The sequence below is a fragment of the Phoenix dactylifera genome, chromosome 2 (assembly GCF_051530095.1).
Source record: "Phoenix dactylifera cultivar Ajwa chromosome 2, Ajwa_hap1_PhDact_Kaust_v1.1, whole genome shotgun sequence".
NCBI lineage: Eukaryota > Viridiplantae > Streptophyta > Magnoliopsida > Arecales > Arecaceae > Phoenix > Phoenix dactylifera.
In genome coordinates, this window is record NC_143191.1 from 26,423,323 (window position 1) to 26,437,896 (window position 14,574).

Here is a 14,574-nt window from a genome sequence, read left to right on the forward strand (position 1 = left end):
TCTTCTGCTTCATAGCAGCTTCTTTTTCTTCCAAGTAGACTTTCTCTTAGAACCAGAAGTCAACTCAGCAGCAAGGACATTGCCCCTTGAACCTTTCAAAGCTCCCTCAGCAGTTACCAACATGTTGATTAGTTCAGTTTTAGTGCATTCAATCTTATTCATGTGGTAGTTTACTATAAACTGACCAAATGAATCAGGAAGTGACTGTAGGATCAAATCCACTTGTAATTCCTTGTGCATGTTCATTCCGAGCTTCTCAAGCTCCTCTAGGTCCTTGATCATAGTCAGACCGTGATCATGGACAGACTGCCCTTCGCGCATCTTTGTCTTGAAGAGCCTCTTGGACACTTCAAAACGAGCTGTGCGACTCTGCTCACCATACAACTCTTGCAGGTGTGCCAGTATGTCCCTAGCAGTCTTCATATTTTCATGCTGGCATTGGAGTTCATTTGACATAGATGCCATCATATAGCATTTAACTCTAATGTCATCATCCATCCACTTTTGATGCATCTGACGCTGAACATCAGTAGGACGTGTTGGTAGTGTGGGGCTATCTGAATCGAGTATGTAGCCTATTTTCTCACAGTCCAAAACAATTTTGAGGTTTCTAAGCCAGTCCTTGTAATTGGTTCCGGTCAGTCGGTTGGTCTCAAGAATACGGGTCAAAAGGTTTGAAGCTGACATTGTATCTTCAGAGAGTAAAGATTCTAGTTAGACTTTTGTACTTGATCCTAATCTGTTCTAAGGTCTTTTAGAACAAATGTAACTCCCACTATTTTCTCGAATCCCTCACACTCCCCTGGTAGGAAAACGGAAATCCCACACGACTAGGGTTTCTAGTGGGTACTGCGGTCCCACCGATTTACATGCCACCTCACCTAACAGTTATTGGTGACACATAGATTGATGAATGTACAACTCTTGTACAATGCTTCTCAAGCATGTTGCAGTGTAACTTGGTCTCTAAGTCATGAAAACCTCACCTAACAGTTATTGGTCCCATTTCTTAGTTAAGTCAGACCCACCGTATAACCGTAGGAATAAAGTCGTCATTGGGTCCTCACCTAACAGTTATTGGTGCCCAACCCCACATTTACCCTACAACATCTCATGTCTATAGAGAGGTCCAGCCCCTCGATGCAACTTGACCACTGTGTCCAGCCGAGGCAAATCAACATCAGAAAGACCTTAGCAGCTCTACTACAGTGGAAGACCTATTGACTTAATATTGGTTAATCAGGTCTTAGTATTTGCAACTTGAGCTCTTCATAAGAGGTAATCGAACAATTGGCCAGGTAAGCAGGTGGGAGGCTCCCCTTACTCAGAGAGTAAGGTCCTAATTAAGTAACCACCTTTCATGCTTTCCTAGACACCAATTAGATCAATTAATCTAATATGACTTGCTCATGTCGGTTCACTCTCGACTTGATTGAGGAGGTTTTAATTTAGGTCTCAATTGGATTTGCTACATCACATGTAAACCTATCTATCCGACTATCATTCACATCACATGCAAATGGCACATTGCAGGCAGTTATAATCGCAGCAATAATTAAAGCTAAACTTTAAATAGGTGATGATCATGGATTCTAGTTAGGTCGTATTACAAGCACATGCACGTCAATCAATCAACTGGTCTTCAACTCTTGAATTGGTTCCAAGCCTCCTTGATTCGATCCTTGACCAACTCTTGATCCAATCGCCATCAACCGCTTAGACCCCTGCTCATCTCATGTATCATCTTTGACTTGATCGTTGACGTACATCAGATCACAGAAATACAACCAGATATAAAGTAAAATAAAAATAAATTACATCTCCCTTTTAGGAGGCACGCAGGCCTCTCAAAACATTAAATAAGATGCATGCAAGCATCTGAAAAATTACATGACATTACAAATCACATCGCAGGTCATTACATTCGATACCAAAAGGGTTTGAATCCTATGATCATCACCACATGCATCTCATGCATGATTTTATCTAATCTGATTTTAATTTTATTATGCAACCATCTGAGATCCAGATCATGCAATACCTTAATTTTAAACATCATAATCATATCATAATTTTAAAACTAACATCGCATGATCGATCTAACAAAATCAGCATGCTGAAAATTTTCAGCATCACGAAATTTCAGCACGCAGAATTTTTCAGCATGCATAATAATTAAAAAATCAGAACTAATTCATAATTAATTAACTATTATCTTAATTGGATCCCCAAAACCATGGCTCTGATACCACTGTTGGATTGCCCCACAGCGGCGCGACGTTCGCGGCGGAATCCGCATGCCGGGCCCGGTGCATCGCATACGCCGGAACAGGATCGGGTAGATTTCAAAATTTTTCTGAATCAAAACGATTCAGAACCCTTTTGAATTAAGATGGGGACTAAACTAAGATCTAATAATTAATTATGAATTGTTAAACTACTAGAAAATCAGAAATATAAAAGTTCAAATGAAGATCTCATCTTCACCTTTGTGCGGGTAGAAGAACACCGCAACCGATGATCGTGGTTTGGTTCCTTGTAGCCGCACAAACGTCCGGCCTCTACAAGTATCCACACGAGGTTGCTGAAGATCAGAGATGGGGCTTCACCGGAGTGCTAGCTCCTTGCAAAAGCCTCTCTTGGATGTCGAAGAAGAAGGAAGAAGAAATTACAAGGATCCCACCTTATGCAGCCTTCAAAAGGAAGAAGAAAACCCTTCACTGTTTTGATTCTTTTCTCTCCCTTTTTGCTGATTTAAATATCCCAAAAATCCTTCTTGCTGCCCCACGGCTGGGAGAAGTTCTTATCTGAAAGCATGGGACGTGGGGCTCCCATTTATAGGGTTCAAAACCCTAGGCGCCAAGGGTCCTAGTCCCACTAGGATTCCTTGGCGCCTCCCCCTTTTTTTTTTTGCATTGGCGGGCCCCTTGATTCCTTGAATCAAGGGGCGCTGGCTCCCAGCAAAGAAGGAGAGGGGGCCACGCTCCTCCTTGCCCTCTTGGCTGCCCCTTCTTACCAATTTTTGACTCCTCAAAATAGGACATTAAAAGGGAGGCTCCATATAAAGAAAAAGGCTGAATTTAGGTAGGATTTTTGGGACTCGATCTAGCCAACTCTTGACTAGGATTTGAGTCAAATTTCTTTTGGATCAGACCCATCATAATTTGACTTAATTAATCAGCAATAAAAAATTTAATTATAATCTAATTATAATTATTTAATTCTTCCATTTAACTCACTAACTCTTAGTGGGTTATTTTGTACATCAATCTTATTGACAATTGACATTGTGATTCCAAATCACAAATCGACAATCCTAATAATCAGAACCTCTAATGTGTGTGACCTCATAGGTTCTAATCTGACTGGTAATGAGACATATTGAGATCTCCATCTCAGTATCATTGAAAACTCCTTTCAATGGGTTGGAACGATTCCAACTCAACTCATTAGGGTTTATCGATCATCAAGATAATCCCTATGAGTCCCACCATCCACCAGTGACACCTAGCAGCATGTAGTGGCTACCCAGCAGAATAGAATGATGAACCTCTAGGTGCAGTTGTCATGTGTTACAGTCCTTCTATCGTGGATTCCTACAAGACGGAGGTCATGGATAACTCGTCAAACCCCTTCGTCTGTCATATGTCAAAATTTATTCGACTTAAGTTCGAGAGTGGAAAACTCTTTCTCCACTATGCAATCTGCCCTGGCCGAGGTCTTACGAACTCAGTCTCATAAATCACATAGGATCTCTCCTTATCTATCAAGGTCGATAGATTCCTTGTAGATGCATACCCTACTCCTACAGTGAACTTACTGCATGTTGCCCAAGGTGACAATCCAAGAGGGGGGGGGTGAATTGGTTTCTTCTAAATTTTTGGTACTTTTAAAACTTTCTTAATTAAGTGCGATGGATGCTCTCTTAGGTTATTTAAGTGAGTTAATCTAATGCAAGAAGAGAAGATAAAGCAAGAGAAAATGAAAGCACAAACACAATGCAAACACACCAATATATAGTGGTTCGGTGCTCTCCTTAGCACCTACGTCCACTCCCCAAGCGTACCCTTGGGAATTCACTATAATCTTGCGGATTACAGTTGGATTATTTTCCGGGCTCACAATCCAAAAACCTTGTTGGTTTTACGGGCTCACCAACGAACCTATACACTTGGTTTTCCGGGCTCACCAAGAACCTTGTTGGTTTTGCGGGCTCACCAACGAACCTATACAACTTTGGTTTTCCGGGTTCACCAAAAACCTTTGTTGGTTTTGCGGGCTTACCAACGAACCTTTGTTGGTTTTGCGGGCTTACCAACGAACCTTTACAAAGTGTTTAAACAAATGAAAAGAAAAGATTTAAACTCCTAGATGAGCATATAAAGCAATATGAACAACAAGAAGAGTTAGAAAGAAATTATCGCTTTGAAGTCGCTTTGCTCTTCTTGGTCAAGGAAGCTTCACTCTTCAATGGGGGAAGGAGCTCTTAATGCCTCTTTGAATCTGCTCAATCCCTTTCTTTGATTCTTGAATGAAGCTCTTGATGAAGCTTGTCTTGCTAGGGTTCTCTCTTGAATGCACTTGATGTATTTTCCCCAAAGCTTGCTTCCTCTAATGAATACTCCTTCTTAAATACTTCTCCAACCTCCAAATAGTCCTTTCTGACCGTTGGATTGAAGAAACTAGCCGTTTATAGCCGTTGGGAGTCCAAAAAGCATTTCTGCACAACTAGCCGTTATGTTCAGCCCGTGTTTGGGTCGGCTCAACCTGTCCTTGGGTCGACCCAACCTTCACTTGGGTCGACTCAAACATTCCTTGGGTCGACCCTCTCAGAAAATACAGAAACTTGAAATTCAGCCTTCTGTTGCCTTGGGTCGACCCAACCTTTCTTTGGGTCGACTCAAACCTTGGGTCAGCTCAACATTTTTCTTGGGTCGACCCAAGGTCAGCTTCAGAAAATTCAGAGCCTTGAATTTCAGCCTTTCTTCACTTGGGTCGACTCAACCTTTCTTTGGGTCGACTCAAGCTTGGGTCGACTCAACTTCATCTTGGGTCGACCCTCTCAGTAAATCCAGAGAACCATTTTTCCTTCATGTTTTGAGGTTCTTGAAGTTTGGGTCGACTCATGCTTACCTTGGGTCGACCCAACCAACTGTTCATCTGTGCCATTTTTGCAGGAGTGTGCCAAATGATTTCTTGATGTGCCGGGGTCGACTCAAACAATCTTTGGGTCGACTCAATCCACACTTTGCTGCATTCTCAAGATTAGATCCATCCAAATGAACAAGATCATATATATATTTTCAATTAAGCATATGTACTGAGAGTAATGAACTTATAAATGAAGTATCAATTTAACTTATAGCATGCTTTGGATAATTGTTTGTTAATCATCAAAATAACACTATCATCCTCAATCTCCCCCTTTTTGATGATTACAAAATAAAGAGTATAAGCTTATTGATACTTGTCTTTAAAATCAGTTTATAAGAGGGATTAAATTTCTGAATTTCAGCTTTTCATATATACTTGTGAAATCTCCCCCTTTATCATCCAAAAGTTGCCAATTTGACTTTTTGAATGGCTCCCCCTTTCATTTATAATTCATTAGCAATGAAACTTCAAAAATTTATGAGTTTCAGCTTATGTATCGGGGTGCGAGAGGAGCGTGCCAAATTCTGAATTTATATGTGCCAAATTCTGAATTATGATAGAAATTTTTGATTTGATGATTTTCATTGTTACAAATTGCTCCCCCTTAGATATGTAAGCTTTCTTATATGATTTTCAATTTGTTTGCCCATTTATTTCTCTTTTCTTTTCATAACTTCTTTACTCACTCTTTCTCACAAAAGTAATACTCTTTCTTCTCAAATGAAATACTCTTTCTTTTCTTAGAGTGAATACTCTATCTTTTCGTCTCCCCCTTTATATACTCTTTTCTTCTCCCTTTATATACTCTTTCCTTCTCTTCTCTTTTATATACTCTTTCCTTCTCTTCTCCTTTATATACTCTTTCCTCTTCTCCCTTTATATACTCTTTTCTTCTCTTCTCTTTTATATACTCTTTCCTTCTCTTCTCCTTTATATACTCTTTCCTTCTCTTCTCCCCCTTTTTGTTATCATCAAAAACATATATATGGGAAAAGATGCAATAAAGAACAAACTTCAGACTTCATTGATCAAAATAGGAACATTTTCATATATTAATGCTCAAAATGATGAAAAGTACAATGTTCCACAATCAAGATTTAAAGATATAAGGGAAAGACAAGATTCATAAGGGAAAAAGCAAGATATATATGAGAAAAGGCAAGATACATACGAGAACTAGATTTCTAGCCTAGGCTCTAAATATAGATGCTAAGATCAGCCTAGGGAGACTCTAATTGAGAGTGGGAAATAGGGTTTTCGGAAGAGGACAAAGGGTAAACAGTGCCCTAGATAGCTCACGGGTCCCCCTTTTAACAGTGGGGTCCCGACGTTGGGTCGACTCAAGAAATTTCTTGGGTCGACTCAACGTTGGGTCGACCCTATTCTGGGTTGGGTTGACCCAAGTGCAGAATTTTTCTTTTCTCTTCCGTTTTGCTTCTAAAATGTTTTCCTTGCTTCCAATCCTTATAAACTCTTTATGGGACAATGATACATGAGTAAGGAATCTATAGATTACAAGTTTGACTCATGTTTCATAGGTTTTTTAGAAATGAGAGGAATGTATCATGAGATTGCTTGCTTCCTTTTATATCTCTTCAATAAGACGGATCACATATGCCTAATTTCCTCCTTAGCGTGCAGAATCTATCTTCACTCAAGGGTTTTGTGAATATGTCGGCTAATTGTTTTTCAGTGCATATATGTTCATATGTTTCCATTTTGCACATGATCCCTAATAAAATGATATCTTATTTCTATGTGGTTGGCTTTAGGAATGAGATATTTAGAATGTAAGCCAGAAGTGATCTCTAAATGTAGATTCCAAAGATAGTTTTGAAATCAAGTGTAGATGGAATCTTTTTCATGTTATTTCAAGAAGTATCAAGAATAATATTCAAAGAAAGGCACGGATGAAAATCCAACATTTTTTTTTTAAATATATTAAGTATATAGCAAAATGAGAGCAATCTAATTAATTTTCAGAGTATAATATAAGAGTAGATAAAGATCAAAACTTATATACTCGAAAAATATAAGATTATGTTGAATCCTTAATTCTTAATGACTTCAAAGTTCTTTCATGATATAAAAGTATTGGGGCATAGATACCAAAACATGAATTTATGCAATGTAGGATACATTAAATTTAGGGCTTTGAAAGTTCTTTTAAGGCTCTCTTAAAGACTTTCTTTTACTCCTTTAAAGATCATAACATCAAAATCAATTAAAATGAATTGGCTTAGGATTGAAACACTAAGGTGCAAGCCAATAAGAACTCATAAGTAGATTCAAGATAAATTTTCGATACTAAGACAGACGGAATCCTTGTCAATTAATTTTCAAAAATAAATGATTTACCGATGAATACAGATGGAAATCCAACTTTCAAAAGATATTCAATAAAGCACATAGTTTAATACCACTTTACATTTAGTATTCTTTGTCTCATCTTTAGATGCGAATTTATACGATTAAGTTCTATATGATCTCTCCCTCTGAAATTTTCTTTCTCTCCCTTAATTAATCATTCCATTTGAGAGTTTAGAGTTTGAAGATAATTTTCAATAAAAAGATTGAGTATTTAAAGCTCCCCCTCAAAAGATGCATTTTCTTTTAAACTTTCTTTTCTTTTGTTGAATTTCAGATTTTAATGATAAACGTGAATAAAACTGAAACTTTATGATATCAAGAATATAGAGTGATCTAGAGTTATTCAAAATTTATAGCAATCACTCTTTTAATCTTTTAAGAACAAGTTATGCTTCCTCTTAATCTTTGAGAAAATGTACTGAAATATTAATCAGAAAATGATTCATTTGAAGCTCAAATTCTTTCAAGAGCATTTACATTTTCTTTCTTTTAAGAATCATTTGAGTGAGCTGAAATATTTCTAGACTTGAGATCATTCACTCTTTTAATAATATATATACATATATATTTTGATGAAAGTCTTTAACAATGTAGGAGAGGGAAAAAAAAATATATAGATGACCATTGAAGTATATGTATTTATAGAACTCAATTTCTTAATCAAGGTTTTTCAGCAATGTATATATGAAGCACAATAAATCTTTTCAATATCAAAATAAAATCATATATTAAAAAATATTTGTTTGCAATCAAGATCATCAAAAGACACATCATTCAGACCAATATTAGTACACTTTGAAGATAAGAAATGATATGTTTCAGATGCGTATCAGGGCAAGCAATCAAGGCATCAGAATTATTCTATTTTTCTTAAGCTGTAATTTTATCTAGAAATTCATATTGAGTTATTCCCCAAAATGATGCAATCATTGAAGCATATAATGAAGGTTACAAAAATACAATGATAGAGGCATTTTTAAATTAAGTTTAAGCTTTTATACAACATCAGATTCTGAATTTCATAAAAATTTTCAAGGAGCCTTTCAGGATTATAATTTGAGATATGCATCTTCTACATTGTAGCTCATCTTAAATTATTAAGATTGAAGACACATATTTCAAGAACATTAGAGCACATCCAGAATCTTTGTAATTCATATTGAATTTTGGTGCAAATTGGAGGATATTATGTACTAGTGTTAGGCAAGATAAAAGATATGTCAGAATCAATCCATTTTGCCTAATTTGCAAATTCAAATTAAATTTTTTTTATTTTTCCAAAATATATTCATTAAAACAAAATGATGTTGTTGTTGGTAATAACATGTTTCAATCAAAATTTATAGGCATAAAGCATTACAAGTTATATCTAGGAAAGATCTTTGCTATTTGAATATTGAAAACACATAATTCAAAATATGCAAAACATAACAAGCATGTCATGGATCAAAATCAATTCTTTTCAAATAAAATTTTCTTTATTTAAATACAATTTAGCACTGATTTTATCCTTAAGGTGTGTTTTCAAGTGATTCAAACTTCATTTGATTTTTCACAACCTTCTTATATATTTTTATTTATTTATCATTCATTCCCCAAATTTTTAATTTCTTTCTTTAACCATTCAATGAACATTTTGATTATCTTCATTTATTTTTCGGTTTTACTTTTCTATGCTCTATATTCTATTTGCTCCCTATCCGGTGGAGTTGGAAGGGGCACGAGGTACTACCACTAGCCTCCCTCTTGTGCCGTCCCTAATATGCCCTGCACCGAATAGTTGGGTCAAATAGTGCCGGGTACTACCACTAGCCTCTCCATTGGCACCATCCCTATAATGAGCAATGTAGAAATGTTAAACTATTCTCTTTAGCAACAAGATATTCACTCCAAACTCTCCCTATTTAAATATAATTAATTACGGATTTTATCCCTTCCAAAAGAATGTTCACACAAGTCTCACAAATATGCTGAATATATTATGCTTGTGCTGCTTTTACTTAAGATTGGAGTATTTACTTAGCTTTTACTTCTTCTGAGCAATGTTCATTTTCTTTTTCTTTATCTCTCTCTCTTTTTGTTATTTTCAAGTAGTTACATGAAAGAGCAGAATAAAGAATTAATCTAATATGCTGCATATAAATATATATCATGCAAACAACATTTTCATTATGCCCAATGATTCATAGCTTATCACAAGTTATTTTGAATTAGAGATTTGAGGCATAAACTTGTGTATTTCATGGTTATGCATTATATAGGAAAAAGTAAACTTCAATTTAATCACACCATGAAACAATCATCACTAGCATGAGAATGAAGCATGATATCAAGATGATCAGCAATTAAAGGTTTAATCATGCTACCATATAATTTCAGATTATTGATTTTGCTCAACTAACTCACAAGAGAAGAGTTTAGATTACCAGTGTATTTAGCATTCTTCAAGCCAAATACCTTTTAGATTCTTTACACCCTTGGCTGAAGAAAATCTCTCTCCTTTTTTTGTTTGCAAAGGAATGTTTATTGTATCTTTCATCAAGGTGTCCTTCAAGTTGAAATTTCTTGCTCATAAATCCTGTATCATTAATAAACTCTTACACCCATGTGAGGCAATAGGAAGATTTATCAAAGTCAAACCAATTTTTTTTTTATTTTCAGAAGCAATTTAGCTTAGATTCTATTTGCTTAAAATAATTATCAATAAGATATACCAGTTAAGTTTTAATCAAGTTATTTTAAATAGTTGTTTCTATCAAAATTCTGGTTATGATTCGGCTTTCAATACAAATAATCTTGTTTTAGAGAGATAGGCAATTTTCTTTTAGATTAATTAAGATTTTATATTTGACTTATGGGAGATGGTTCAAAGGAATTAATATTCATACTTTTAGAATATTTTTATGCTCAGATTAAACATGACGTGTTAACATTAATCAATAGAATTCGAGATAATTTTATGTAAGGATATTAATCATTCAATCAAGGATACAGTGATTATACTAAATGAGACACTTTAAAGATCAGATTTATTAATCTTAGATTTTTTGAATAGTCTTGAGAATTACAAAAAAAATCATTGTTATAAAACTTTTTAGTAGAATTTTCATTATGATCACGACACATTAATCATTTATGATTGAAACATATGATGCATACATGCGACTTATAGAGTAAATCATAATATATTTCAAATAATCACATAAGGAATGAGTGATATTATGATAAATTATACTCATACCTTCACAAATAATGAAATAAGATTTCATAAGTATTATGCTCAATAAAGTTTTAACATGAAGGTATGAAATCAGCATCAAGTGTTTATACTAGAGAGGAAATTTAGATTTTTGTAAACTTGAAGAAGAAGGTTATATATATATCCATTCATTGTTTTCTTATCATGATGCAAGCACTAGAAAGTTTCATGCTAAACTCGTTGAGATAAAATTTAACATATGAGGCATTTAAAAACTTTGATGCAGAGAGTATCGTAATTTCATAAAAAAGATAATTTCAATACACGAAGTAGAATGTTAAACCTTATACTAAATTTAATGAATAAAATGAGACTTATCTTTAATTATGTGTCAATGCACCCATTTGTATGAAAATTTCATTTGTTCCATGGGTAGCTTAGCACACCTACATCTATACCCTCATATTTTTCATTTTGGGTACCCAAGCTTGCTTGGGTCCTTGAGGGTTAGTGCATATGGTTCCTTTTGGAATCCAAATTTGTTTAATCGTAATAACTTTACCATTTGATTTATTCGAATTAGAACCATAAATAAAGTTTTTATGCCCAATCTTTTTATATTTGAAATAAGTTATCTTATTTGATGGTTTGCTTGGCAAATTGATAACCTTTTTCTTTAGGGTTTTATTATTGAGCAAAGGAATCCAGCCAAGTCTTGATTTATCAAAAACAGCATGTTGGCTTTCAAACATCGTTTTTAATTTTTCTGAACTTACAGTGAATTTGTTAATAAAAGATTTTAATTGGTTGATTTCTTCATTTAGGTTTTGATTTTCTTTAATTAAATTCTGATTTTTCTGAATCAATTGTTCTGAATTTAACCTTAAGCTTTCATTTTCAGAATTTAGTTTGTCTTGTATTTCAGCAAAAGAATTTCTTTCTTTTAAAATTTTTAGATTTAGTTTCTTAGAATTTTTATTCTTCATAGCTAGTTTTCTACATTCACAATACAATTCATGAAAAGCATTTAATAATTCATCATAAGAAAATTTTTCTTGAAAATCATTTGATGTAAGAGTAGATTCAGATTGTACCTTATCTTCTTGTGCCATAAAGCACAAGTTAGTTACCCCTTGTACTTCTTTGGAGCTAGTATCATCATTGTTGCTCCTAACTTTTATTTTCTTGCTTGACTCTTCCTTGGTCAAGGCTTTCTTCCTTTTTATCTCTTTCTTACTTTCTTCTTGCTTCCTCTTCTTCTTTGTCTTTAGGAAGCTTTTGAATTTTTCGGTGTTTGGGTATGGATCCTTGTTTTCATCACCGAATTCTTCATTTGTTGTTCTTTCTTCCGGATTGGGAGATTCAACATCGTTTTCTGCAGGCTCACTGTTAGTATGTAATTGAAGCATATGTGAGCTAAACAGAATATTGTCATAAATATTTTCTAAAGTATCCCAGATTTCCTTAGCAGATAAACATGCAGAGATTTTATTAAATTCAGTTTCATGGATAGCACAATATAGTATGTTCATAGCATTAGCATTCAATTGTGCTAAGTCTTTTTCATTAATAGTGTGAGAGAGTGAGTGAGGGCCTCTAGTAATGATGTACCATAATTCATAGTTTGAAGCTTGAATGAATATCCTCATTCTAGCTTTCCAATAAGTGTAGTTTGTGCCATTAAATAGAGGTGGTCTATCAATTAATTGTCCCTCTCCTGTAGAACATCCCACTTGGATTGTCATGATCTTTAACTCTTGATTGTGAGATCAATGGGTACTATTAGAGCACCTTGCTCTGATACCACTTGTTGCCCAAGGTGACAATCCAAGAGGGGGGGGTGAATTGGTTTCTTCTAAATTTTTGGTACTTTTAAAACTTTCTTAATTAAGTGCGATGGATGCTCTCTTAGGTTATTTAAGTGAGTTAATCTAATGCAAGAAGAGAAGATAAAGCAAGAGAAAATGAAAGCACAAACACAATGCAAACACACCAATATATAGTGGTTCGGTGCTCTCCTTAGCACCTACGTCCACTCCCCAAGCGTACTCTTGGGAATTCACTATAATCTTGCGGATTACAGTTGGATTATTTTCCGGGCTCACAATCCAAAAACCTTGTTGGTTTTACGGGCTCACCAACGAACCTATACACTTGGTTTTCCGGGCTCACCAAGAACCTTGTTGGTTTTGCGGGCTCACCAACGAACCTATACAACTTTGGTTTTCCGGGTTCACCAAAAACCTTTGTTGGTTTTGCGGGCTCACCAACGAACCTTTGTTGGTTTTGCGGGCTTACCAACGAACCTTTACAAAGTGTTTAAACAAATGAAAAGAAAAGATTTAAACTCCTAGATGAGCATATAAAGCAATATGAACAACAAGAAGAGTTAGAAAGAAATTATCGCTTTGAAGTCGCTTTGCTCTTCTTGGTCAAGGAAGCTTCACTCTTCAATGGGGGAAGGAGCTCTTAATGCCTCTTTGAATCTGCTCAATCCCTTTCTTTGATTCTTGAATGAAGCTCTTGATGAAGCTTGTCTTGCTAGGGTTCTCTCTTGAATGCACTTGATGTATTTTCCCCAAAGCTTGCTTCCTCTAATGAATACTCCTTCTTAAATACTTCTCCAACCTCCAAATAGTCCTTTCTGACCGTTGGATTGAAGAAACTAGCCGTTTATAGCCGTTGGGAGTCCAAAAAGCATTTCTGCACAACTAGCCGTTATGTTCAGCCCGTGTTTGGGTCGGCTCAACCTGTCCTTGGGTCGACCCAACCTTCACTTGGGTCGACTCAAACATTCCTTGGGTCGACCCTCTCAGAAAACACAGAAACTTGAAATTCAGCCTTCTGTTGCCTTGGGTCGACCCAACCTTTCTTTGGGTCGACTCAAACCTTGGGTCAGCTCAACATTTTTCTTGGGTCGACCCAAGGTCAGCTTCAGAAAATTCAGAGCCTTGAATTTCAGCCTTTCTTCACTTGGGTCGACTCAAGCTTGGGTCGACTCAACTTCATCTTGGGTCGACCCTCTCAGTAAATCCAGAGAACCATTTTTCCTTCATGTTTTGAGGTTCTTGAAGTTTGGGTCGACTCATGCTTACCTTGGGTCGACCCAACCAACTGTTCATCTGTGCCATTTTTGCAGGAGTGTGTCAAATGATTTCTTGATGTGCCGGGGTCGACTCAAACAATCTTTGGGTCGACTCAATCCACACTTTGCTGCATTCTCAAGATTAGATCCATCCAAATGAACAAGATCATATATATATTTTCAATTAAGCATATGTACTGAGAGTAATGAACTTATAAATGAAGTATCAATTTAACTTATAGCATGCTTTGGATAATTGTTTGTTAATCATCAAAATAACACTATCATCCTCACTGCAGCCAATCTACACTGCATGGACCCATATGGCTAGAGACCATGCATTTGTGCAGTCAAACTACAATAACCTCACTGTGAGTAGCCGAAGCATCGCAGGTCAAAGGACTAGTCATACTACTGCAACATCAAGCAAGTCACTGACGAGTGGATAGACATCCAAGTGACTTCTTGTGTTGGTCACGCTCAGTACCCTTGTTCTCTCACAAGCACTTGCACTATTACTTTAGTGTCGCCACACTGTGGACTCGAGTCTCGTCCATCCATAAGGAAAGTAATGTGTGCACTGATCGGATCGATCACCGTCCTTGTGATGATCCATTGATCAGGAGCATTCAGAAATTAATCACCAATGATGCATGGCTCAAATTCTTAACTCTTAAGAATACGCATCATCATCGTATTAATTCTTGGACGATTCATAGACACATAAACAATATGAATAGAAAGATGCCTTTTATTTATTCAATAA